This window comes from Etheostoma spectabile, chromosome 5 (genome assembly GCF_008692095.1).
Source record: "Etheostoma spectabile isolate EspeVRDwgs_2016 chromosome 5, UIUC_Espe_1.0, whole genome shotgun sequence".
In the NCBI taxonomy this organism is placed as follows: domain Eukaryota; kingdom Metazoa; phylum Chordata; class Actinopteri; order Perciformes; family Percidae; genus Etheostoma; species Etheostoma spectabile.
In genome coordinates this window covers 29,502,981-29,528,874 of record NC_045737.1, presented here as the reverse complement: position 1 = coordinate 29,528,874, position 25,894 = coordinate 29,502,981, and the positions used below count along the sequence as shown (strand labels likewise).

Here is a 25,894-nt window from a genome sequence, read left to right as displayed (position 1 = left end):
TCATAAGATCTTATCAGGTTCACTTTCTTATCACTCTCATTGCAGCCGATATCATCCCACATGTTAGCTTTCTGTCATTGTGCAGCTGTGTCAACACTATATGGTAGACAGTGAGGATTTTAGGGGCGCTAACAGTGTTTTTTTCTTCAAGGAGTCAAGAGAAACACTTCACTCCGTTTTATAAATAATGATTCATCTCAGTAACTTAATACACAACAATAAAGGTCAATTGTGGGTTTCTTCCACCTGCTGTCCTATCCAGTCTTTATGTTTGGATGCAGGTTACTGGGAGAATAGCCGATTGATCTCATGAAATGGTGTATGTATGACACGCCAATTTGTATGCTATTGGCGTGTAATAATAACTTTTAGCGTGTTTATCAACGCCTTTGGCCTCCATTGACTTACATCACCTTGCAGTAGCGTGTGAATTTACGCTGTAGCGAGTAGGAAGGTCGGTCTGGGGAGGGTGGGTGTAACAGAACTTTAACCCAGAAGACCCGGAATCGTGTCCCGCGTGTCACGTTTCCTAAACTCAACCGTCTGTTTGTCATTTTACTAAAGCCAACCCCTTTCTTCGTATCCTAAACCTAACCCGCGTGTCACGTCTCATAAACTAAACTGTCGCTTTCTTCTCGCGACAACATGGCAAGTGGCGATAATCCTGCAAGTGGCCTGTATGGTAGCGCCCGCTGTATGCAGCGTACATGCACGCGGATATCTCAAAATGCGTTCAGATAACACGCCATTTGGCTTAAGAAAGTCGCCGTGTATGTTTACGTAAAGTCCTGATGTCGTGCTGTCTTTCCTGTTCACATGACGTGTAAATATTTAGTTTACTAAACCAACAAATAACTGAAGTTCTTTCTGTAATGTGCTGAGAGAAAAGCCAGCTTCAGTTCTGCTTAGCATGCTCTTTGAGACGGCTTCCTTCCTGCGCTCTATATTTAACGCCACCACATTAAATTTTAACCATGAGCCTTGATTGCTTACGTTGTGAAAGGCTCTCATCTCCTTTAGCAAAGATGCGTTGCCCAGGATAGCATGTCCCTTGGTGTGAATAAGATATGAAATTGCATTGCATTGTTGAAACGGAGACAAAACAGGAGAAGAGGATGTGACCAGCTGCAGAATTGTTAGGCTTAGAGTTCAGTTCATGAGACGACAAGAGAAAACATCCTATGGTGAGTTGATGGCGTAATAGACGTGTCTTTCAGTCATGAGTATGAGCTTTAGGTGCGTCATCTCCTCTGTTTTCCATCTTTCATCTCACCGCACTCATTGGATTATTTCACTAAATAAAATATTTAACAAAATAGAGAATGTTCTATATGAAGAGTGTAGCAGCTTTGAGTTTAGAGTATTAACCACATGTAGCTATAATCACTTCTAATTGCTATAAGCTAACCACAGGAGCCACAGTAGCACCCGGGAGGTTGAAGCTGCACACTGTAACCATCCTTGCTTTCTCATAGTATACACATCAGCCGCATGTGGCTTCTGTGCCCTTTTTGTTTCCTTCTTTGAAATACAATTCCCATGATAACCCAGTTAAATAAGATGTGCTGCATTTTGAGAGTTGCTGCAAAGCCCCGTATGTCATTTCCCCCGGTAGTCTTGATGTTATGACTTGCCTACACTGTGGCTGCTCAATCTGATCATTTCAATTTTATACCTTTTCAATAAATAGCCATATAGTTCCCGTTTTGTGTGTCCTTCAATTATTTTAAAATCACAAAAATAAGCACTTTTTAAGTAGAAAAGAATATCTCACCTTCAATATTTGAGCCTATTTACACTACAAACTTTGCCGATGAACTATGAGGACAAAAAAAACTAAACAAATTAAAAACAAATTAAATTATTGTTCAGTTATTGTTATCAAGGTAAAATGTGCAATTAATCGTGATTTAGATTTGGGGTCATATCATACGGTCCTAATCTGGATTCTTTGAAATTTTGTATCTAAGCTTTCAAAATCAACACGCGACTAAAGTTATATGTGACCAAACACCAGAGATCCAGTTTAGAGCCGTAATCATTTCATGTTGGTTTAGAAGAGACACTACATTTGTAGTTGTCTAATTCATGTTCACAAGTTGTAGATACCAGCGGAAACCGAGCTGAACATGAGCATGTCCTATTAAATGCTCATGAAATATGTATGTGACGCTTTTGAACATCACATGTACCCTTTATTTTGACCACCTTGTGTTTCACGGACTACTTCCTTCAGATACCGGAGGTCCTGATTCAGAACATTTAAGTTGTTAAGCGTCATAAAAGTTTAATTCTGAGTCAGATCATTTATCCAAAGAAGACTTGGCACTCTGTTGGTAGTGTTGAACTGCTAAAACAATGATGCATTCACAGGCATGGTGGTGCTGCAGAGAGTAACAAACCGCCTTTGGTCTGAATGCAGACTCCTGCTGCAGGGAGCCCATTACCTAGAGCACACATTAAAGTTAGACATTTTCCCTATTATCGGTATCAACATTTATAATGGCCGATAAATGACAAAACACCTGTCGACCATGTCATGAGTGATGGCGTTGCATAGTCTGTCCACCAGAGGACGCTCTACAACGTCCCTGGTAGTGTTGGCGTTGCATAGTCCGTCCACCAGAGGACGCTCTACAGTGTCCCTGGTAGTGTTGGCGTTGCATAGTCCGTCCACCAGAGGACGCTCTACAGTGTCCCAGTTAGTGATAGTGTCACATAGTCTGTCCACCAGAACGTCCCTGTTGGCAATTCTTTGATTGTTTTTGTTCAAAGGATTTTAAGTTTCATATCTTAAGTTTGTATTTTTATACATTTTATCAGAACGTTAATATATTTGTATGTGTCTCTGTTCTGCTGTGAAACAAACAAGTTTACTTTTAAACTGCACTATCATTATTTTAGTGAGCACTCATAAATAACGACAAATAACTAATATTTGTAGTTTATGTTTTGTTACGTGTTTATATATATATATATATAAATATATATATATATTTATATATATGATTATTTTTTGGCCTTTATTCAACAAGACAGCTGAAGAAATGACAGGCTAGATAAAGAGGGAATGACATGCAGCGAAGGGCCGCCGGTCGGAGTCAACTCAGCTCTCCGGCCGCCTATATTTTTTTAAATACATATTAGCAGATATATCGGAATATCAGATTTTTAAATCACCAAATCTTTGTATTGATATTGGACTATCATTTATCGGCCTGGCTCTGCTTGCTCTGGTAACCCGCGATGGAACCGGATATCTGAACCCAACTCTACCCTTTATAGTACTTAGGATTTTTTTTATCTGGAAAGTTTAAATGTCACAGCTTTAATATTGTTTGTCTTTATCACTGCAAATGTTAAAGCTACATTGTGTAATGTTTGTAGTTGTTCATTATCAAAATCTGTGTTGCCCTTCACAAACTTGTCCTTTTTTATGAATATATATAATGAATTTCCTGTGCGGTTGGCTGAACCTGAAGTGGATTTGTGCAGACTGAGACTGAGAGCAACCCAGCAATGGCCACGTCCGTCCGCCTCGGCCTCTGTCTGTTTGTCCCTCTCTGTCAGCAGGTGACAGAAAGCCACAGGAAGCCACTGTCAGCTGCCTCGGGAGCAGCGTGAGCTATGCAGGAAGTGACTGCCAATCCCTCCTCATTTCCTCCGCTCTGGTCCCTGGCTGCTGGTTTTGGACGGAGCGCTCCCGGAGCTGCACGCAATCAATATGCACTAATGATAGGAATTAGCAGCGAACCACTGGACGCTGACATTAGGCAGATCAACAAGATGCTTGTTCCTCTATTTAATAGTATATGGCAAGCTGCTAAGGCATAGGAGCTGCACATTGCACAGATTAGGACCAGATTGAATTAGCTGTGGCTCGACAAGTATGAGTGAAGCCTTTAGTGGTTTGTATGGTACGAGAGTACATGTGCTAGGGTTTAGAGATTTGAATGGCAAAGGAAACAGAGCAGAGTTTACAGCAGTTTGAGAAATCCCAAGCCCATTTTTCCATGATCACCTCTTTGTCCTGTTTGTAACAAAGGCAGGAAACATCAGAAGATGTCAGCAGAGTAGCCTATTTCCATAAACCTAAAAAAACACTAAGCAATGAGTATTTCTGTCTGCTGGGGCTGGCTGTTATACTGCACATATACCAAAAACAGTATACAATTTTACAATTTACATTTTTTACCTTAAGTTATCATATCACAGTGCCGGAGATAAAGAAATGACTCAGACAAAATATTTAAAATGACAGATTAACCTTTGTGTGGAAAATATAAATGATTTAATGCTATTCAGCGTGTGTAGCTCAAGTCCATAGTTGATACTGAAAAGTGCTTTGTGCTGGCGGTGATCATGTCAACTGTCTGTCACTCAGTAGCATTGACCCAGTGCTGACCTGTGGCTGCAGAGGAGGTTGTAGCCAGAGGCAAAAGACAACCACTGTGAACACATTCTCTGGTATTTCTTTTTATTTAGTTTGCTGGAGAATTTCCGTAGGAGGGGAAGCCAGATGCCCTTCAGGCAAGCAGTAGAGCAGCCTGAATGTAAGAGGGTGAAAACGTATAAACATTGGTGAGACCTGGCCACTTTTCAACCTTGCAGTCTAATATTGTTGTGTATGTTCCATATTCTCATGCCTTTTCCATCGACAGCCCTTTTCTTTTGTTTCTTTCTTTGCTCTATCCAAATGTACCAGATGTTGACCCTCCAGGAGTGGCTTTAGCAGCTGGGATTGATTTCTCCAGACCGCATCCTTGTGTTACCCCCCCCACCCCCACCCCATCCAGTGCGTTCTCATACTGGGAAGTTACTGTCTCGCTGGCAGTGAGCGACTCCCTCTCCCTCCTGTGATAAATATTGCAGGCTTTTGCCAGTCGCGGCCAGACATTGTCAGGATATTGCTCTGCTTTTAGCACCAGAAGGACTTCCGCTTCCCGGCTCTTTGAACCAGGCGGTGCAGGAGACAAGAGACGAGAGTGTAATTGCCAGGGTGGAATGTGCTGTTTGCCAATTAATGGCAGGCTCCTGTGAAAGAGGAGTATTGTAGGGGTGGGGATGACTTTCGGCTGCCATTGTTACTCCCTGATTGAGGCCTCTTTGAGAGAGGGGAGGCAGAGCTTGTTGAAACATCAAGAGCTCCAGGCCCTGGGGAAGACGTACACTCAATAGTGATATTCTTCGCTTTTCTCATTTTAATCTTTCATTATTGAAAATTGGACAAGATATCATTACCCTCGCACGCTTCAATTCAAATCTTTTGACGTCCTTTTATTGTTGATCAGAGAAAGTGTGATTTAAAGAGGCAGTATTCTTTAGACCTTTTTTTTGTTGCTCTCTACCCTCTGTTTCCTGCACAGCCGTTGCATCAGCGTGTTAGGTTGAGTTTACATCTCAGTCCTTCAAAGGTGATGCAGCCCAATTTCCTCGCTCTCTCCTTTTCTACAGAAGGCATGTCAGCTCTCGGTGCTGCAGGAGTCCTCACGAAAGCCTCATGACCCACATCAAACAGTCACATGGCCACAGAGAACGTGTAGGTTGCTTTATGAATTTGCTCCTTGCAGCATGTATCGCATTGTTTCCCCATAACCACATCTACATAGACTGTGTAAAGCTTTCAGGCTTGCAGGAAGGTTATTTTAATTTTGAAATCCCCAAACAGCATGAAGATATATGGGGCAAACACAATATGTTTTCTTTGAAATCTAAGAGATGATTGATCTGTGATTCTCTTTCCGTGTCTAGACTCTGTTGTGTTTTTATGTAATTCAGACGGCTTTGATAATTCAATGAATTACATCAAACACAGGATCCTGTCTGTCATCCCGTTAAGCCTATCTTTTGTGAGTCAGTGGGTTATGAAGCCAGCAGCAGCTTACTGTGTATCACCAGTACTGAATGTACAAAAAAAAATAACAATAATAATAATGTTCTCACCAAGAGAGAAACGGCATTGCTTTTTATTGTAGCACCAGGCCTTTCAGTTTGAAACCAAACATTCCTGTTGATGAATGTGGCTTCTGAGAGCGTGGAGTTTTTTTTAATTCTTTGAGAAAAAAAAAAAAAAAGGATCAAGCTTGCCGTGCTTTTCAGTGTACCTCTAGACTGTCACGGCCTTTCATTACCCAGCGGGCTGAGGGAAAGGGGAATTGAAAGGTCTGTTCAGGAAACTCAGCCGACAGAAGGCAGACTACATGTCAAGTGAGCCGCAGCTGTTTTGTAGGGCGGTTGATCTGTTCTTCATGGCTTCATGAATCACTCTGCCTTCCAGCTACGATTTCAGAGCAGAGTTGTATTTACAATTGAATGGTACTTGTTAAAAAGAAGAAAAAAAAGAAATTGTTAAAAGATTAGAGCGCGTTGCTCTCTGCAGTCTTACAGCTTATTATGAACTAAAGGAGAATGAGGAAGTATTATGTCATGCACATTCAATAGGATGTATTTTAGTAATAGTGGGTTATCTTTTGTTTCTTTATTTACACAAAAAAAAACATTGTTTGTGTATATACAATATATAATTTGCAAGGTAATGTGAAGGACAATTCAACACCCTCCAGGGTCTTGGCATTCTCCAGGTGGCATATTATAAGCAATAATCACGTCAATAGTATATACCCGATTTGTATGTATCTATCAACCATTTTACACACACATCACAGACACTGTTTCAGTATGACTCTGGGTGGGGTGTGGGTGACTGGGTGACTTATTCACTGTCTTGCCAAGAGTAAGACAAGTGGATAGCTACCACTCATATCTGTCTCATTATTAGAACATTTTAGAAAGAATGGCATCTCCTACCACTTCTATGCGGACGACTCTCAAATATATCTGCGAACCCACAAATTCATCAGTAACGTTATCTGTATAGATAGACGAATAATCTAATGGTAATTTAGCTAGCTCACCCCTGTCTTCTGCCTCCGTCTCCCTGCGCTGCAAGGCTTCAGTCGGGATGTATTTTATCCTATTATTATTTCATCTACAGTGTGTGCATGTATATTGTATCCTAGTATATCAGTTAAATTTATATTCTGTGCCGTGTGACTGACATTTTGCTGCTGTAACACTATAATTTCCCATTTTGTTGGATCAATATCTATCTATCTATCCATCTATCTATCTATCTATCCATCTATCCATCCATCCATCCATCCATCCATCCATCCATCCATCCATCCATCCATCCATCCAGATAAACAGATGACGACAGTCTAATCTAGCAGTTAGCTCCGCTGGTAGCTAAGCGTACGGCGCTCTGGATACGTCACTCCGTGTGTGGTTGTGATTGGTCGTAGTGTTATCCAGTTGCATGCAGTGAGATTTCGAATGCACGCTTGGTCCCGCCCCTCGAGATGAATGACTTTCATTACTCATTGATGAGTTCCAAATCTATGATTTAAGTGGATTTCTCATTGTTTAAAGTTATGACTCTGAGAAGCACTGTGTTTTAAGATTTTTAAGTTGCGTTAATTGGATACTCGGGGTTAATCCAGCCCCTGATGGCATCTCTGATGCCGTGTAGACTACACCAGTAACAAAGCTATGTGAGAGATGTTGCCAAATGACAGTCCTCATATAGACATACAAAAAGCACCAATTAATCACATCAAACTGCTGTCTGTTGCCAAGACAGTGAGCCGCTACGCCAGCATTTACTAGCAGCACTGTAATTAATTTATATTAAAGCCAAAATACTGTGCTATTTAAGTTGTGTCAAATTATAAAATATCAACGTTTCTTGTGTGATCCAAACAATGTCACCGCGACGCACTCGGAAAGAGAGCTGTGTGCTCTGCTGATTTCCTTTGTTGGCATTAAAAGCTGTGTTATTGCATAGCTGCAGGAGGATTTTCAATTCTCTACTTCTTTTTATGGACTTGAATGCCTGTGGCCTATTTGCAGCTAAAGTACTCTCGGCTACCTGGAGGCCCATTGTGTTTCCTGAAGACAATCTTTTTAGTTGCACAGCCTTTTGCTCCGATGATTCTGCTTCCACTCTTTCTCTATGATCTGCTGTAATGGCAATCCACGCCGCTTGATATCAACACAGAGAAAAGACCCACAATGCACTTCAACCTGGAAAGAGAAAACTCATAAGAAATGTCTGCTGTGCCAAGCTTTTCACACCCTGCCAATGTCTGAACCCCTCAGTTAACATATTGGCTCCACTTCCCCTATTATGTGGCTGATGTAAACTGCCAGCCCTGTGCTGTTAACTGTTGAAACATGTAAGGGGATGGCTGATGGAGGAGATGAGCAATCCTAAACAGACTGCATTATTAGGTACACAGCTGGAAGCTTGCAAGCCTCTCATTTGTAGTGCCGCGATGGGAGCATAAACAACGGTGTAATCTCCCCAACTTCAATGATGTAATCAGCGGTAAAAAAAGAAACTGATGATAGGCTGCCATGAATGAGCCGCGTGGACGCATACGGTAGCGCCACTGTTGTCGTCGTCAAGCTCACTTTCAGTGCATTGTGTGCTTTCTTTGGTGCCATTGTGAAGGAAATGTGCTCATGTTTTACAGCCATGTGGGACCACTTAGGCTCAGATAAATGGTTATATGTTAGATCTGAATAGGTTTTGTGTTAAGAGTAAGTTTATTGATCTCCACTTGGAAAATGGATAATGTGTTCAATGGTATGTACAATTTGTAAAGGCCAATGTGTTTTACATTCTTGATTATACGCTACATTTGATCCATTTTCACTTCGTCCCTGTAACATTTATTCAAATGTGTCAATGTGCACAATTAATATAGTTAATAAACAATCATAAACTGTATCTGTACTCTGTTGCACAGCATACGGTATATCCTCTAAGCCCTGACCCTCCGCTGTCAGCATGTTGTTTGGAGAAGCTTTTGTTGGCGGCATGTCAGTATTTAGACTACCTATGATTGGCTGTTTAGGGGCCCACTGAGCTGTGTGGACAAACAGCCGAGTCTCTGATTAATAAGGGGTGAACGGCAGTCTGCAGGCCTATTACTGAGCTCATTAACCTGCCAGCTGCCCCTGAATACACACACACACACACACACAGTCATCAAACACTGATCATGTCATGAAAACTTGTGATCCCGCACCCAGTCCGCCATGCTATAGATGTTTCAGTTAAATGCATTTTTTCACAGGCCCATCAGTTCAAAGATACATTTGCAAAACCTGAGACATTGTCTTTTATTCCCTTTTATTGAATATGCCTATTTAAAATGGGCCTCTAGCTGTCTATTAATAGCTTATCATTTCCTATTGATAGGTCATGTTTTTTCATGTAATACTTCCTGAACATAAATTAAAGTTGTCTGTGGCATTTCCATATGAAGACATTTGTTCTACTTTGTGAGAATAGCAGGTTCAGGACAGCTTCTACATTTGCAGTTCTAAGCAGCAGACATTCGCATGGTATTTCTTTAGAAAGATCTTCTGGAGAAGAACTTGGGTTGCAGAGAGTAGTAGAGAAAAAAAGTAGAGAAAATGAGTCAAGAGTGGCCTGTTACACTAACAGGTGATCTCAGAGAAACCCTTGGGATCAGGTGTCAATGGCCCATCCACATGCAGCATGGATTAAATCCAAATGTTACCAAACAGCACCAAAGATATCATTCAAGACAAAGAATAGACACATTCTTAAGGCACAGTTACTCCTAATTACTTCATATCTAAAAAGAAATGTCATTGTGTGTTATGCGTCATCACACTTATGTTAACTTAAATACTGGTGAAGTTCCATTTTTATTTTTTTATCAGCGTATTTATGCATGCCACTTTAACATGAGTGCAAGTAAGTTGTTCCTTTTTTCACAAACCAGGAAGTAGTCAGGTTGTGGTTGCTCAGAAAAAAAAAAATTACCCAATTAATACATGACCAAACTGTCTAAATGACACCAAACAGCTCGTGCAGCATATGTTTTCCAAATGTAAATGAGCGCACTGGAGGATTTCAAAGTGTTCAGAAACATTCACTTCAACATGTTGTGCAGTGTCTCTGCGCTACACTGAAGCGCTCTGCTTTGCCCTGCCGGTTTTGATGGGTAGAGAATATTTGTGACGCTCGAGTTGTCGGGATGAAGGCTTCCAAGCTTGAAAGCTGTGCGTGTAAACACAACACGAGCACTGACCAGTGTTTTCATTCACTCTGAAGCCCAAGGGAGCACATATCTTGCATACCAGTCACTGCATGTCGTTGGATAAATCTGCAGATGTTATATTTCAATCAGGAGAGACTTCCTGCAGATATGCAAAGACTTACTGTACATATGCCTAAAATGAAATGTACAGTCTTTGGAGATTAGACTCCATTGTTATGAAATTATATATTTTTCAAAAGGGGTAGAAAACCAAAAGATAATCCTCTGGTGGGGTCTAGGCACTGATGGTGGTGTAAGAGCCTCAAGACCAAACCGAGGACCCGACGGTAGTGGCCGCCCGGAGGAGGGACCAGGAGCCGGGCGTGATGAAGACTGGGGGTGCAAGGGGGAGGAGGAGGGATGTGCTCTTAGTCTGAAATGACAACTGAGCAGCAGAGAGAGACAGGTTTAAAACAGGGATGTCATGCTGTGATTGGCTCGTAAAATTCATGGGCACTTTTGATTGGTCAAAGTAAAAGTGAACGCCTCTAACAGCTGTTCTGTTTAGAGAGAGAAAAGCGATTGAGTTTAGAAGTCTTCCTGAAGGAATTTACACAGTGCTCCAATACTGCTGAGTGGCGTGTAAATCATCATGTACGTCTTTAAAGTATTTGTGCTATTATGTTATAGCTCTTTTTAAAATAAGATCCTATTACAGAGAAAAGGAAAGATGAAGTAGATGACATCATGTACAACAATGATCAATTTTAAGAGTCTATTTAAAATGAGCATATTGAATGGATACAAAAAGGACTTATATTGTATACTGGCTGTATGGTTCCTGGGCTTATATACTAAGTCTAGTTTGGATGGTTTATTATTCGGTTTGATGTAGATAGAAGGAAACGAAATAGATAGATGGAAAAGAAGGAGAAAAAAACGTTTAAGTGTGTGTGTGTGTGTGTATGCATCTGTGTCTGTGTGTATGCATGTGTTTTTGTGAGTGTAGGTAGGTAGATATGCGGTACATGTATGTGTGTGTAAACATGTATTAATAAGTGATGCATCAAATTGTTTTATATTTAACTAAATAATAAAAATAGAAAAAAGGGGGAAGGACCAGAAAACTTCTTCCTACTCCTTTTTGAACGTGGGAATTTCTTATTTGAATCCCTTACAATCATTTTGGAAGATTGTGCTGATATATATATATATATATATATATATATATATATCCGGTATATTGCGGGGTCTTAAAAATAGCAATGGTATCAGTTTCAATACCATCCTTAAAGAAATACAATACACTTATATAGGAGACAAGGATTAAATATTAAATATAATTTATTTAATGCCTTAAAATGCTTATATGGTTGTCATCACGTGAAAGTGTGTAGGAGAAGGGGGGGGGGGGCAAGTTGCGCACTGAGTGCCTTGGTCTTGAAGAAGAACACAACTTCTGCAGCTTGGCAGCATTTTGGGTTCCGACCTAATGAGAAGGGAGAGGTGTTTCAGTTTTCTAAATAAACATTTTCCTAAATAAACTACAAACTAAATATTTCCATTGAAGGACTAGCTTTAATGTACACAGTGTACATGTTTAAAAATGTGATATCATTTCAAGGAAATAATCTTGGATATGATTTGGTGCCACAGCAGCGTTTGGATCATCTGTTAAAGCAGCAGAGGAAGTTATGTGTCTAATAAATTTTGCGATATGTACTGAGGTTTTTGTGTAGAGTACCAAGTGAGCACTTATTACTGTAACACAAGACTCAAGTGCAGTGTCAAGGCTGAGACACTCTAGAGAGCTAAATACTTCCTCTCAACGCAGGTGCTTTGATGAATGCTGACACCTACGTCTGCCGACCCGCTGCGTGTTAAATTCCCAGACACGCTTCTCTATTGTAAGGATGCCTAGATAATATGGCAATTTTCATTTCGGCTCAGACTATTACTTATTACTAAATGCAAGCAGTGAACCTTTTCCTCCAAGGAAAGAAGACATGTTCTTGTGCAGCACTCAACTCAGTGAGTTAACATTAAGTTGACATTATTACAGTACGCTACTATTTTGACTGTGGCTTCACATCGCATATGAAGTACAGCACGATTATCCAGCTTTCTCTCTATTAAGTTTCCATGACAGTGGAATGCGCGGGCCGGGAAGGTCGCAGAAGAGATAAGCACTACTTACCATATTCGGCGGCGTTTGAACTAGGTAATTATATTCAGCTGGAGACATTTTGGCCCTCCCTCTCCCCCTGTTTCTTCACGGCTAGTTGAAGTGCCGGTGTTGAGCTTTACCAAGGCCGCTTTTGTCCCGGATAAAGCTTCTAGACAACACTTATCAGTGCAGTGTGAGATCCCTGCCTGCCGGAGCACAGAGCACTGCCCCGAGGGCATCTTATCACTCCACTGGCAATCACAAATATCAACAGAGAGAGATGGGCCTCTCAGTTCTCTCTGTGGGGAGCCCTTCAACGGAGAGAGATGGCTTCTTTCTGCAAACAGTTCTGACTGGCAGCCTGGCACACAGACAAACATAAAAATACAGAGAGAAACCAAGACCTATTGACAGACAGATGCCTGCAACCCACACAGAGGAGTGTTGGTCTCTTTCTACACATGAGCTGATTGACAGATTGGCAAGCAAGATGGAGACGAAGGCAGACAGAAAGCTGACATATGCATATAATGCTCATGAAGGGACGTTGATGCAATTCTGCACACACATACATGCACACACACACACACACACACGCATACCACACTCCCACACAACTGCGTTGTGTGCCTGCAGTCGTGCCACATTTTTTCTTTGAGCCCAGGAATGGCGAGCTCCACACATGGATTTACAACATGTTATTGAATTCCAAAATGACACGTTCACAATGAATGAGTCAGTTTTTCACTCATTTGTTGTGTTGCCCTGACAAAATGACCGTGGCGTTTCGGACCAGCAGCACATTATTCATGTGGAGCAAAGGCAGGAGGACAGGGCTATAAGGACGGAGCTAAAAAAAACAAAACTACTGTCACCAGTTTGCGGTTACGGTGGTGACTATGGTTACAGCAATCGAGCGAGTGTACTCAAATAGATTGTTTTCTCTTCATTGTGTCTGCTACAGTTTTGTTCAGCACTACACCTTCATTTCTTTTCACCATAATGCTACATTTGAACATTGTGTTGAACTGCAGTTAAAAATAAATTTTGACATGCTGAGATATAGATCCTATTGGAGGAAGGCCAGTTCACTACTGTTGGGCTTCCTGTCTCAAAAGTCCTCCTTTACTCTCCCACCATGGTTACTACCACTAATAGAGACGTCGCCGTCTATTTCAGTTGTTAGTAAAATAACACAAAGCTGGTGTCATGTAATTACATAAACTCACTCTGTACTATATGATGAATGTATACCACTTAGTGCTGGGGGCAGATGGTATTTTATTATGCTGTCAATGATTCAGGCCAAACAGACGAGCCATTTGTCTCCATATTGTAACGAGTCAATGTTTTGAAACAGTAATTACCTTTTGGATCGGTTGACAAATGACAAGAATAAGAGCATAACAGTAGACACCCACCGCCCCATGCTCCAACACAAACATGCGCACACATGTCATGACGGAGTTTGATTGCGGTGACCTTTAAGCCCTGCTGTCACATCACTATCGATTCTCTTCCAGGATCAGACCTCATTATGTGCACACATAATGAGGTCTGATCCAGGACGAGAATCAGCTAAAGCATGTTTCCTGCTCCACCAGCCCAACCTTACAACACACAACCTCATCACAGCTGAATATTTCATCACTGTGGTCAGCCCAGTCGACCATAGACAAGACTTGATGAATCTGATTCGACTATGTCAATTCAGGGATGCCCCGGATCTTTATCTTCAGTTCTGATTGTGTTATGACGTGGATGGATTACATTTACACCTGAAATTAACATCAGATATGGCAATGGAAATCATTCAGAGCTTCTGGTTTCTGGGATTCTAGGTAGGGCTGCACAATGAATCACAATTGAATCAAAATCGCAACATGGACTAGCAATATCCAAATCGCGGGGGGGGGGGGGGTTAAAGGCAAAATACAAATGTCAAACCATTCTGAACTAAGTATTGACCTCCCAGCCTACAAATCCTATATCCTTTACAACACAATTACAATAGCAGTCAGAAATAATCACAATAAGATATTTTCCTCATATCGTGCAGCTCTAATTCCAGGCCACCTTTGCCCGCCTATATCACACACACCAATGTGATTGGTGCAGCTCACCTCTAGCCCCGCCTATATCACACACACCAATGTGATTGGTGCAGCTCACCTCTGGCCCCGCCTATATCAGATACATTGATGTGATTGGTGCAGCTCACCTCTGACCCCACCTACATCAGATACATTGATTTGATTGGTGCAGCTCACCTCTGGCCCCGCCTATATCAGATACACCAATGTGATTGGTGCAGCTCACCTCTGACCCCGCCTATATCAGATACACTGATGTGATTGGTGCAGCTCACCTCTGGCCCCGCCTATATCAGATACACCAATGTGATTGGTGCAGCTCGCCTCTGGCCCCGTGTATATCAGATACACCGATGTGATTGGTGCAGCTCGGCTACAAGGGCATAGTTAATGAGCAGCATTACTCAATACCAGAGTGACTCGCTGAGCAAATTGAAATTGTGCTCTCGCTAGAACTCTGGGTTTCCAGGGTAGAAATGTATGTGAAGAGAGAATAGAGTAGGTTTCTGACTCGAATAGAGGAAATTCAAACTTGATATTTGAGTATTGTTGTTTAAGTGGCAAAACAAAACTTTAATGAATATATTGTCGACAAAAATCTAGCATTGTCAAAACAGAGATTTATAACATCTGCATTTGATGTGCTTTTTATGGTATTTGCTCAGTCCGAATCCAATCCAGTCACGCAGGATGCCTTAAAGCTTTAAAGTCAAGTTTAACAAGGCTCACAGAGACACCCAGCTCTAAGTGATGCAGTCTGTCCACACACGAACACTCAGAGGAGACGATACAAAAAGCTATTGTGTGCACATACCCTCCCCCAGAAAAAGAAGGTAACATTTAAAGGGAGAGAGTCTGGAGGATAGAGCAGAGTTTGCTTAAAGGACGGTCAGAAAGCTGCAGTGTTTTGACTTTAGGTAAATGTCACAGTAATGTCAACTGCTTCCAATCCATAAAAAGAGGAGAGGAAGGTTAAGTTGTTTTTGTTTGGTGGTGGGGGTGGGGGGGTTGTTGCAGAGTGGGAATAAGCTATCAGGATGAATGTGATTTTTATTATCATTATTCTTTGCAAGCCAAGGAAAACAACTCGTTGACATGGTGATTTGTATGAACTATCAGCAGGATTTAGTTGTGGTGATGAGAGAATTTGTGTTTTTGCTATTAACTTTTAGGAAGGTCAGCCATGAGTCGGCAGTGTGCAATCAATATTACATGTTTGCTCTTTTCACTGTTGAGATCCTGCCTTTCTTACAGGGCGCTTTTGTATCTTGACATCTTCAGCAGTCTTTTTTTACTGTATATATTTACACTTTCCAATACGCAGTGATACACCCACCACTAATAAGAACAGTGCTGGCTCAAATAGCACATTAATATAGTCACTGTTTGCCTTCTGCTGCTCGCAGTACTAGGCTGGGCTTTAAACAGGGCCAAATTAACATTTTCAACTGCACAAAAATATTGACATTTGAATTCTCTATCATCATTTGTGATATATAGTTATTCCTCATTTCTGTAAAGATTTATAAATGGTCACAGAGGCTCATTATTGGCAGAAAGGCTGGCCTGAGATTCCTGGGCCTGGAGCAGGGAGAACAGAATGCATTTACATACTAATTGAATTCATGTCCATGGTGCAAATTGTGCCAACAAAACAGCAGGCATCTGCTTTACAGGTATGGGAATGTTTGTGAAAGCAATGAATTAAAGGAGCACTGAAGTTCCAAAAGTGTAAGATGTTTTTCTAATCAGTCTGCAGATGATACGGTATTTGCATGAATAAGTCCAATAAGACATTTCCTCTGGTTATTTAACGGTACAGTAGATGTCTTTGAAAAGATTGAGTATGTAACATGTCATTAAGAGAGAGTTGCATTACACATAACTTTCTTTGTAGCCTTAATGTTGTTAGGCCAGTGAGTTTATAGTCAACAAGCCCTAAAAGTATTTACTGCATTAACGGATCGCTGAGCAAATCAGCCAACCAGATACACAAATGTAGGGTTTACATTCTGCTTTAATGGAAGTATTGCATGGTGCGTTTTCATTCCATTTTTAATAGATACAACATAGTATCGCAATGTTTTCAGTGGCAACACTGTATCAATACACATGCGCCAAGTATGGATCTATTATTATATATGTGTTGGTCAGTTTTTCTGCTTGACAATCCTATTTTGCAGCAATAAAGCTGAAGGGATATGAACATACAGAGAAATGTTTCTATTTAGATAAAACAGATGTTGACAAAGTTTCCTTTTGGGGACGTAATTTGGAAACATTAGAAGATGGAAAAAAGATAATAAATTGCAATATATCGCAGAAATTTGCAACATGTTTAAAATCGCAATTATATCGTATTGTGGCTTGAGTATCGTGATGAAATTGTATCGGGAGTTGTGGGTGATTCCCACCCCTAGTTTTTATGAGCAAAAAATTCTACAGAGACTGGAGAGATCTCATCCTTGGACCATCAGCATCTCAGGGAAAGTCTCCCAACCGGACTGAGAACCTTTTTCTTATCTTCAAAGTTCTGTATTTGAAATTTCATCCAAAGAACCTTAAATGTCGGTCAACCAACTGGGTTCACCACATCAGGACAAGTGAGATAATCTCTGGCAGAGTATTTAATATACTTTTACATTTTCTGCACTCATTGCTCCCTTCGTGTCAAACCCCACTCATCGCTTACTCCAAGCACTCTAAAACAAGCACTCCAATGGTTTGACCCAGGCCTGCAAAGAGATCAGCTACATACTGTGAAATGACTTCTCTGGCTTCAGTGAACCTAATGGTGCATGGGAGCTTTGGTCTAATCTAGATGTGCAGCATTGATTTGTGGGATGAATCTCCAGTAACTGTACAGGTATTTATGTTACGGGCAGCAGACAGCTATGAATGGATTACTTGGATGAGGAGATCACCGTCTTTTGAAGATAAAAGTTTACTCATCAACTCTTCACTTTTTAACGTTAACTTCATGGGAAGGTTGGGAGTTCAATCCCCAGCCTTGTAGTCCCATGTCAAAGTGTCCCTGGGCAAGGCACTGAACCCTGAGTTGCCCTCGATGCTGTGAGATGAGTGAGTGTTTATCTGCTGAGCAGGTGGCACCTTGTACGGCAGCCTCGGCCACAGAGTATGAATGTGTGTTAATGGTTCCTGTACTATGTAAAAGGGCTTTGAGTAGTTGCTAAGACTACAAAAGCGCCATATAAGAACAGTCCAATTTCTTCCTTAGCTGTGAGAGAGGCACGGTAACATAACTCTAGCAGAATGTAATAGGGATGAAATGAGGTGCTAGTTGGCTGAATAATGGGTACAGGATTGGCAGTGCCTGTTTTATAAGGCAGTTTGAATATTAAGTTGCCGGACATGAGGGGAATAGACTTTTTAGAAGTCTATGTCCTGATGTCATTACCCCGGCCGAGGGAGGCCGGGAGAGACTGAATGGATGATGGTAGAATTAGTTCCCCAGAGAGTCAGTAAAGATATATGCTTCACTTCATTTGACAGTCTTTGAACTTAAGTATGTGTGTGAGATATTACTTTTTATAGAGGCTGTAAAACGTTTTGTTGTATAAAGAGACCCAAATCCAGGTCAGCTGAGGCCTGGGCTTGTATTGGCAGGCCCAGACACACTGCGGCTGCCAACTTTCCCTGTGAAAACGTAAACACAACTAGCACACAGCACTGCTCTGAGCATAATGCCCCGTGGAAAGGCTGAAGCAGAACCTGGCAGCGGCAGGGATTTGGAGGACGCATTTTCCTCCATATAAAGTGATTGTGTGGGCAGTGTTTTCATGCAAAGCATCAAACTTCTGGCAGCCAGATTTGATGGAGGGAATGTGTCACCGAATGGGTGTCATACCCCAGTGGGGAAGAGGATTCTGGGTGGGGGCCATATCATGCAGAACCTGCACCGAATCAGATAATACATGTGGAGACCGATACATGAGCTGCAGAAGAGTTTTTTTGGCAGTACCCACGTGCTTGCTCTTGATCCCAGTATACACTTTTAAAACCAAAAGTCTGTCTTTGTAACACAACACTGTAAAAGTTGCTGCCCCTCTCACTTCTTTCCAGTAGATTTCTTTGCCCTGCACCTGACCTGATGCTCCTGTGGCCGTCTATTCTCTTGTCTACTTATCCCACATTCAGAGCCATGCAAATGAAAATTCATTCCTGTCAGAGCGTCTTTTCCGTCTACTTCGTCAGAGTTGTGAGGCAGAGTCAGCTGTCAATTCCAGATTACAGCGTGCCGTTGTTGGAGAGAGAAGCTCATTGTGTTTATCTGCAGTGACAGCTGGCTGCAGGCAGCAGGGGGAATAGATCTGTCACTGTGCCTAGTTTGCCTGTGATCTGGCATCTGCCCACACACTCCACCTTTGGCTGGGCTGGCTGTAGTACACCTCCACTTACTCTTCTTAGCTTTCCTCTCCTCCTTCTCTTCCCTCTCGGCGCTTTGCAGGATCTCTTTCAGGGATGTCCTTTCGCAGCATTAGATGTGTGCCGTCATGACCTGCGTTGACTGAGGGCGACTAGCGTTCGGGGTTATTCACCGGCTTGTTAATTTAACATGTACTTATTGAAGGCCATGCAGTGTGGTCCACTCTGACCGGAGTTATACAGCAGGTGGGCCCAATTCTCCCTTTCCTTTCCTTCTTGTGTTTGCCAATTACTGCTCCTTGCCTCCAGCATACAGGCTCCCTGATGTCCCGTCAGGCAGGAGTGCCTATTCACTGTGATTATTTCAGCATGCAAGCAGTTGAGCTGCAATAGAAAAAGGCAGCGAGATGAATCGCAGTTAGCCCTCTGCTCTGATTCCACTCTTAATTTTCACAGAGGGGGGGCTCCTGTAAAGAATCGCTGGCCCTGTAACAAACAACAAACCTGCTCCTCTGTCACACAGGGCTTCATGAGGGCTGCCCGATGAGCTGCCAGCTGTTTCTTTTCTACCATTTGCAGGGCTGGTTTCAGCTCCCCTTTTTTACAACTGCCACAGGGCAGAAAAAACCAGATCCCGTACCAGGGGCTGAGCAAGGGTCGACACTGAGGAAATTCCTCTATTTGTTAACTCAAAGGTTTGTTTGTTTTTAGCTGATTCACTTAGCGCTAGCCGTCTGTTCACACCCTCGCTGCGGCATTTGATGTGTGTCTCTTCGCTACTGTGCGGTGTTGTGTTGACATTTGACCAGAGTGCTTCTGTAATCTGTTTTTCTCCTCTAGCTGCCTGTGAGCAGGAGCTGTGTAAACATGTCCTTCCTCCACAGGAGGCCAACGGATCACTCCTCATTACGGGGAAGGCAAGGAGACGAGAGGCGCACAGCCACTGCTGCTGTCTGATCCTACTCAGTGGTAACAGGCCTGACGCAGGCACACATGTAGGGGCGGATCGGCCATCGGGCAATTCTGCCAAATGCCAGAAGGGCCGGGACATTTTTTTAAAATGTGGGCCGGTCAGATTCTTTTTTTGAAGATACAAACAAAAATAAAATTGTCTTTACAGGCATAGGATGGATTTTTATCGCTTAGTCAATTTCACTAAGGTTATAATAATATGTATAAAATGTTTAAAGCCGATACCGACACAAATATTTGGTTAATAAAAAATCCGATATGCCGATATATCGGCCGATATATTTAAAAAAAAAAAATAATCCCGAAACACGTAACATTAACAGTAACGTAACTTATTATTATAAAAGAATAGCTGGTCCACCTTAAAGGTCAGTCCCCTTTAGTGAGCCTGGACCGCGTAAGCTGGTTGCTAACGTCGAGGCTAATCCCTGTCACTCAAGGCAGCAGGTGGAAATTAGCTTGGGTCTTGAGGAGTTTTTGCATTTATTCACCGACAAATAGCCTAAAATGTTAATACACTGCACTGCTATATTCACAGCTATAACCTTACTGCTAAATATTTACACACACACACACACACACACACACACACACACACACACACACACAAACACACTGCTATATTCACAGCTAATGGCTAACTTCATAATCACCGTCACACATACAGTGGGGGAAATAAGTATTTGACCCCTTGCTGATTTTGCAGGTTTGCCCACTTACAAAGAATGCAACATCTATAATTTTAATCATATGTACATTCTAACAGTGAAAGACAGAATTCCAAAGAAAATTCCAGAAAATCACATCATATGAATTTATTAAAATTGATAACCATCTGATGAGGAAAAACAAGTATTTGACCCCCTGGACAAACAGCATGTTAATATTTTGTAGAAAAGCCATTATTGGCCAGCACAGATGTCAACGGTTTTCATAGTTGGTGACAAGGTTTGTGCACATTTCGGCAGGGATGTTGGCCCACTCCTCCCTGCAGACAGCCTCCAAATCATTCAGGTTCCGAGGTTGTCGCCTGGCAACTCGAATTTTAAGCTCCCTCCAAAGATTTTCAATTGGATTCAGGTCTGGAGACTGGCTAGGCCACTCCAGAACCTTGATGTGCTTCTTCTTCAGCCACTCTTTTGTTGCTTTGGCGGTGTGCTTAGGGTCGTTGTCGTGCTGAAACACTCATCCTCGACCATCTTCAGCTCTCTCACTGAGGGAAGGAGATGTTGGTCCAGAATTCCACGATACATGGCCCCGTCCATCCTCCCCTCAATACGATGGAGTTGTCCCGTCCCCTTGGCTGAAAAGCACCCCCAAAGCATGATGTTGCCACCACCATGCTTGACGGTGGGGATGGTGTTCTTTGGGTTGTACTCAGTGTTCTTTGCCCTCCAAACACGACGAGTTGAGTTGAGGCCAAAAAGTTCTATTTAGGTCTCATCTGACCACATCACCTTCTTCCAGGCCTCTTCTGAGTTGTCCAGGCGGTGAATGGCGAACTTCATGCGGGCCTTAACATGTTTCTTCTTGAGCAGGGGGACCTTGCGTGCGCTGCAGGATTTCAATCCATGACGACGTAGTGTGTTACCAACCGTTTCTTTTGTAACTGTGGTCCCAGCTGCCTTCAGTTGATTCATCAGTTCCCCCTTGTGGTTTTGGGATGATTCCTCACCGTTCGCATGATCAGGGACACCCCACGAGGCGAGATCTTGTGTGGAGGCCCAGACCGAGGGAGGTTGGCGGTGGTGTGGTGCTTCTTCCATTTCCTGATAACTGCACCGACAGTTGATCTTTTCTCTCCAAGTTGCTTTCCGATTCTCTTGTAGCCCATCCCAGCCTTGTGGAGATCTACAATCTTGTCCCTGATGTCCGTAGAAAGCTCTTTGGTCTTGCCCATGGTGGTGATGTTGGATGCTGGTTTTTTGGATGTTGACAGGTGTCTTTTATACAGGTAACGAGGTGAGGCAGGTGTATTTGATGTAGATAATTGGTTGGGATTGGGGCTGTGTCTTAAAGAAAGACTAACTGGCTTGTAAGAGCCAGAATACTTGCTGTTTGGTAGGGGGTCAATACTTGTTTTTCCTCATCAGATGGTTATCAATTTTAATAAATTCGTATGATGTGATTTTCTGGAATTTTCTTTGGGATTCTGTCTTTCACTGTTAGAATGTACATATGATTAAAATTATAGATCGTTGCATTCTTTGTAAGTGGGCAAACCTGCAAAATCAGCAAGGGGTCAAATACTTATTTCCCCCACTGTAGCTCTCTCTTTTTCTCTTCCTACCACTCACTGCCTTTACACCATACACACACACATGCATAGCATTATTCCTCAAAGGAGTTTGCTACTTGTGTAGCCTAACACATTTTAGTTTAAAATTCCACAACAGCGTTACATAAGCACCGATAGCATTATAGTTTGTCCAGGACCTTGTCGATATTTTAATACTGACCAGTCTGGAATTGGTACCAGTTTAGTGCCGGTTCTACCCATCCCAAGTTTACACCTCAGAATCATTAAGTTCAGAGACCTATTTCCTTTGCAGCTTTCCCACCCCTATATTGGCTTTGTGTTCCACATCTCAGTCGCGTCTCACCACACCTGAGAGCACAGCGACCGTAGCGCCTGAGCAGGCGCAGTGGTAACCCGCCCAACACCTTAGCCTCGCACCGCTGCTCTGGCACTACAGTAACTGATGAGACATCATTCCAACCCACTGGACACCTCAGACTGGGCCACCGACGCTGTACTGTTACATGCCCCACTAGATGAGTGACGGGCTGGCAGCTTGTGAAGGAGCAGGGTTTAAACTCAAATATGGGGATTTCTCCTCTAGCAGAGCGCTAAAGGTGCTGCATGAGCAAATCTTCAGCGGATTCAGACAAACCTATTTGTTCTGTTTGGTAGTTTTTAATTTGTTCCTGTGATTCTCGGGTGCTGCTGCTGACTTATTCTTGACTTCCTCCACCATACAGCCTGCTCCAACTGGTTTCTCATTAATCTGGTCTACTGACATGGCTATCTTTCTGTTGGGTTGTCCATATCTCAGTGACATGTGTATGAGGTTTTGCATTTGGGTCTAGCATCCTCTTGAAACTTATTGTGTCCATACAAGGAGTGCCCTGGAGAACAAAATGGACTCAATACAATAGAGTAGAAAACCCAATTTAACGGCGCTGAACAAACGGGGACGAGGAGCAACTCGATATAATGTTATCATCTCATTCATCGAAAATGCATATTTGATGCGTTCAAATGTCAGTACTTTCCCTAACATTAGGTTGGAGAACTAATTGACCAGATGGGCCACATACTAAAGAAAATGACACCCCCCAAACTATCAGTCAGTCCAACCGGTGGTGAAATGTTGCAGTTTGCACCGTTATATTTGATTAATTAAAGAAGCTAGCAAAGCAACACAGTACAGAAACAGGTGGGACCTCTGTGTTCAGCTACTGTATTTAAACGTTACAGGTAAAAATGACAACAGAAATGAACAAGTTTGCCGATTTCACATATATCAACAATTAAAATCAACCAGCCATTTGTCTACCCTGAAGGTTTTTTTGGGTTGGTGCAACGTCATGATTCGGTCTATATTACATACATACAAGTGTAAAATTTGACCCATTTTCAAAACGTTTCTATATCAGAAATTGGGTTTCTTTCAACCAAAATGTAAAAATACAAGTCAAATGAATGATCAGTTCACTACTCTTACTGAATATGGGTGTTTAATTTAATATTATGGCATTTTTATAAAATAAAAATGTTAAAAAAAACTTGACAAAAATGACACAAAAAGCTTCAAAAACGTTGGCAAAAAAACCAACAAACGTCAACAGGAAGATAACATGAAATGCCACCCATTAGTGACAGATGTATGCAGCCTGTGATCACATTAATCTAAAATCACATTACAACGAACAAGACACCATTTGTTATTTGCAACTGCAAGATTTCTCTGTAATTTTATAATAGCCCTAAAGAAATCCCCTCACTTTCTACTCCGCAGCCAAGTCTTTCACACAGATTAAGATGAGACTTTAATGAGCCCTGTTGGGAAAATGGGTCGTTGTAGCAGAAAAATGATTTAAATAACCTGGATAGAGAAGGAAGAGAAAATACAAATGAATGTTAAACAAATGAGCAGACTAAACACACCAGAACTGTGATAACCCACACCAGTACTTATTAGAAGCAAAATAATGAGAATTAAATGTATGCAAAACAACAATGGAGAACATAAAGAGAGCCTCTAGTCTCCATTAAAGATGTGCACAGATGGCACAGATCTGGGGGTGTTTGTATAGATAAACTGTGTATGGATTCATGCTGTATGGGATGTAAAAAAGCTGTTTAATTGTCAATTAATTTACTTCATTTGCATCTCCATGTATGCAGATGCAAATGAGGAGCTGCAGATTTTCACATTTGTCTTACTAGCTGCTGGTACTACTGTGCAGCACAAAAACATGTGACACTGTCTACTGTATTCAATGTAAATTGCCCCTTTATTTATCAAGGGAATATGAACTCAACACACTCATTCTTCCATACCTTTGCCCTGCTTGGCTTTCAATCGCACAGCATTTATTTAGAGGACCTCATGTGGAAACTAAGTGAAAATTAAATAAAAAGGAAAATCAATAATGCATGAACCAAGTCCCATTTTGCAGTAATAAAACCATATGCAGTGCAAACATTCTGTAATGTTACAGTTTGTTATTTTCATGGCTTCAAAGGACTCATGGATCTACAGCAGGATTGTATTTATTGTCTCTTTATGACATGACACCAGGAAAAGCACACTGGAAGCTGTCCTCCCCATCAGAGAACCGTGTTACTGACACCTGCAACACCTCTCCCAGCATTAAAAACAGTTTGCTTGTACAGTATGTGAATGTGAAACGAGATACAGTTGACCCAGATTAAACCAGTGTCATACCAATAGTCCTTTGAAACCGCAGTATTCAATTTTGGATGAATATGTTTCACACAACATAATAAATATTGTAAGTTGGGGCGACCTCTATCTCACCCAGTGAGAGCGTTCGCCCCACGTAGGCTGAGTCCTGCAGCGGCCCGGGTTCGTATCCGACCTGAGGCCCTTTGCTGCATGTCATCCCCCATCTCTATCCCCCTTTCCTGTCTATCCACTGTCACTTTAATATAAGTTTAATAAAAATTTAAAATACCATAAACAAATACTGCAAGTTCAGCCTAAAGTGAATGATGAAGAGAAATGCGTAAAATGTGTACGGCTATATGAGACATGCTAGCATGTCTCTCGCTCTCTTTCTATCATCTCCAGTAATTATTTACATCCCTCAGGAGTGAGTTGTCAGGCAGCCTGGACTGCAGGGGGGGTGCTCTGTGTTCTCTTTTCTCCTGACACCATTGTCATGTCTCTCTCTATTTCCTCCTCCCGGTGGAGTGGCTTGATGCCAAGGCCTCAAGTAACATCTAATAGACCCCTCTCTCTCATCCCCTCACCACTACTCTGTACCTGTTAAACACAGAATTAAAGTGCACTCGGCAGGGTGCAATTATACAGCCAGCACTGTTACATCCAGAGTTAAACACAGCCCTCTCGCTCTCTCGCTCTGTTGCAGGCCGCTGCAGCCTGGAGGTAATTGTTTTGCTGTCAGCCCTTGGTTGATGAGTTGCCAGCGTAATTGCTTTACGGTTTGACCTCTGGTTTTTTAAACAAGCACCCTGGTCAAGGACCTGCACTGAGCAGATGAGGGATGAGAGGGCGACTGGTGTATGCATGCGTCTCTGCTCCTGTGTTTCTGGTCAGTGGTAGCAGGATAAATATGTCAGTCCTCTAATGCACCGGGTTGCCCCCGTGTCCTCTGTTGTTCTTTACCGTGTCTCAAAGTGCAGTTCTCAGCATCTGAGTCAATTGAATTGCTAAGTATATTAGATGCACAGGGATTTGTCTCGGTGACATTAGTACAGCGATAGCAGTACATACTGATACACGTGGTTCAAGGACAACAGGACGTGACACACAGCACAGACTCAGTGCCACACGCTGCACTACACACACTATAGTTTTCTCTTCTTGACATGTTATTCTCAACTTGGTGTTTTCATGTTCTTCTGCTGCCAAAATAAACCGGATCACAAGTTACTAACTTGCAATTTGGCTACCAACAACATTTGAACATTTAAACTGAAAGAC

At 42.1% G+C, this 25,894-nt stretch overlaps 1 protein-coding gene and 1 long non-coding RNA gene across 14 annotated transcripts in view; both read left to right on the top strand.

Moving 5' to 3' along the window:
* The window catches only part of fbrsl1 (fibrosin-like 1), a 307,681-nt gene that overhangs the window by 55,182 nt on the left and 226,605 nt on the right, over positions 1-25,894 (top strand). The window lies entirely within an intron of this gene.
* On the top strand, positions 4,190-24,864 carry LOC116689475 (uncharacterized). Its single transcript, XR_004331998.1, has 3 exons — positions 4,190-4,200; positions 14,793-14,800; positions 24,725-24,864. It is a non-coding gene; the product is annotated as an uncharacterized LOC116689475 (long non-coding RNA).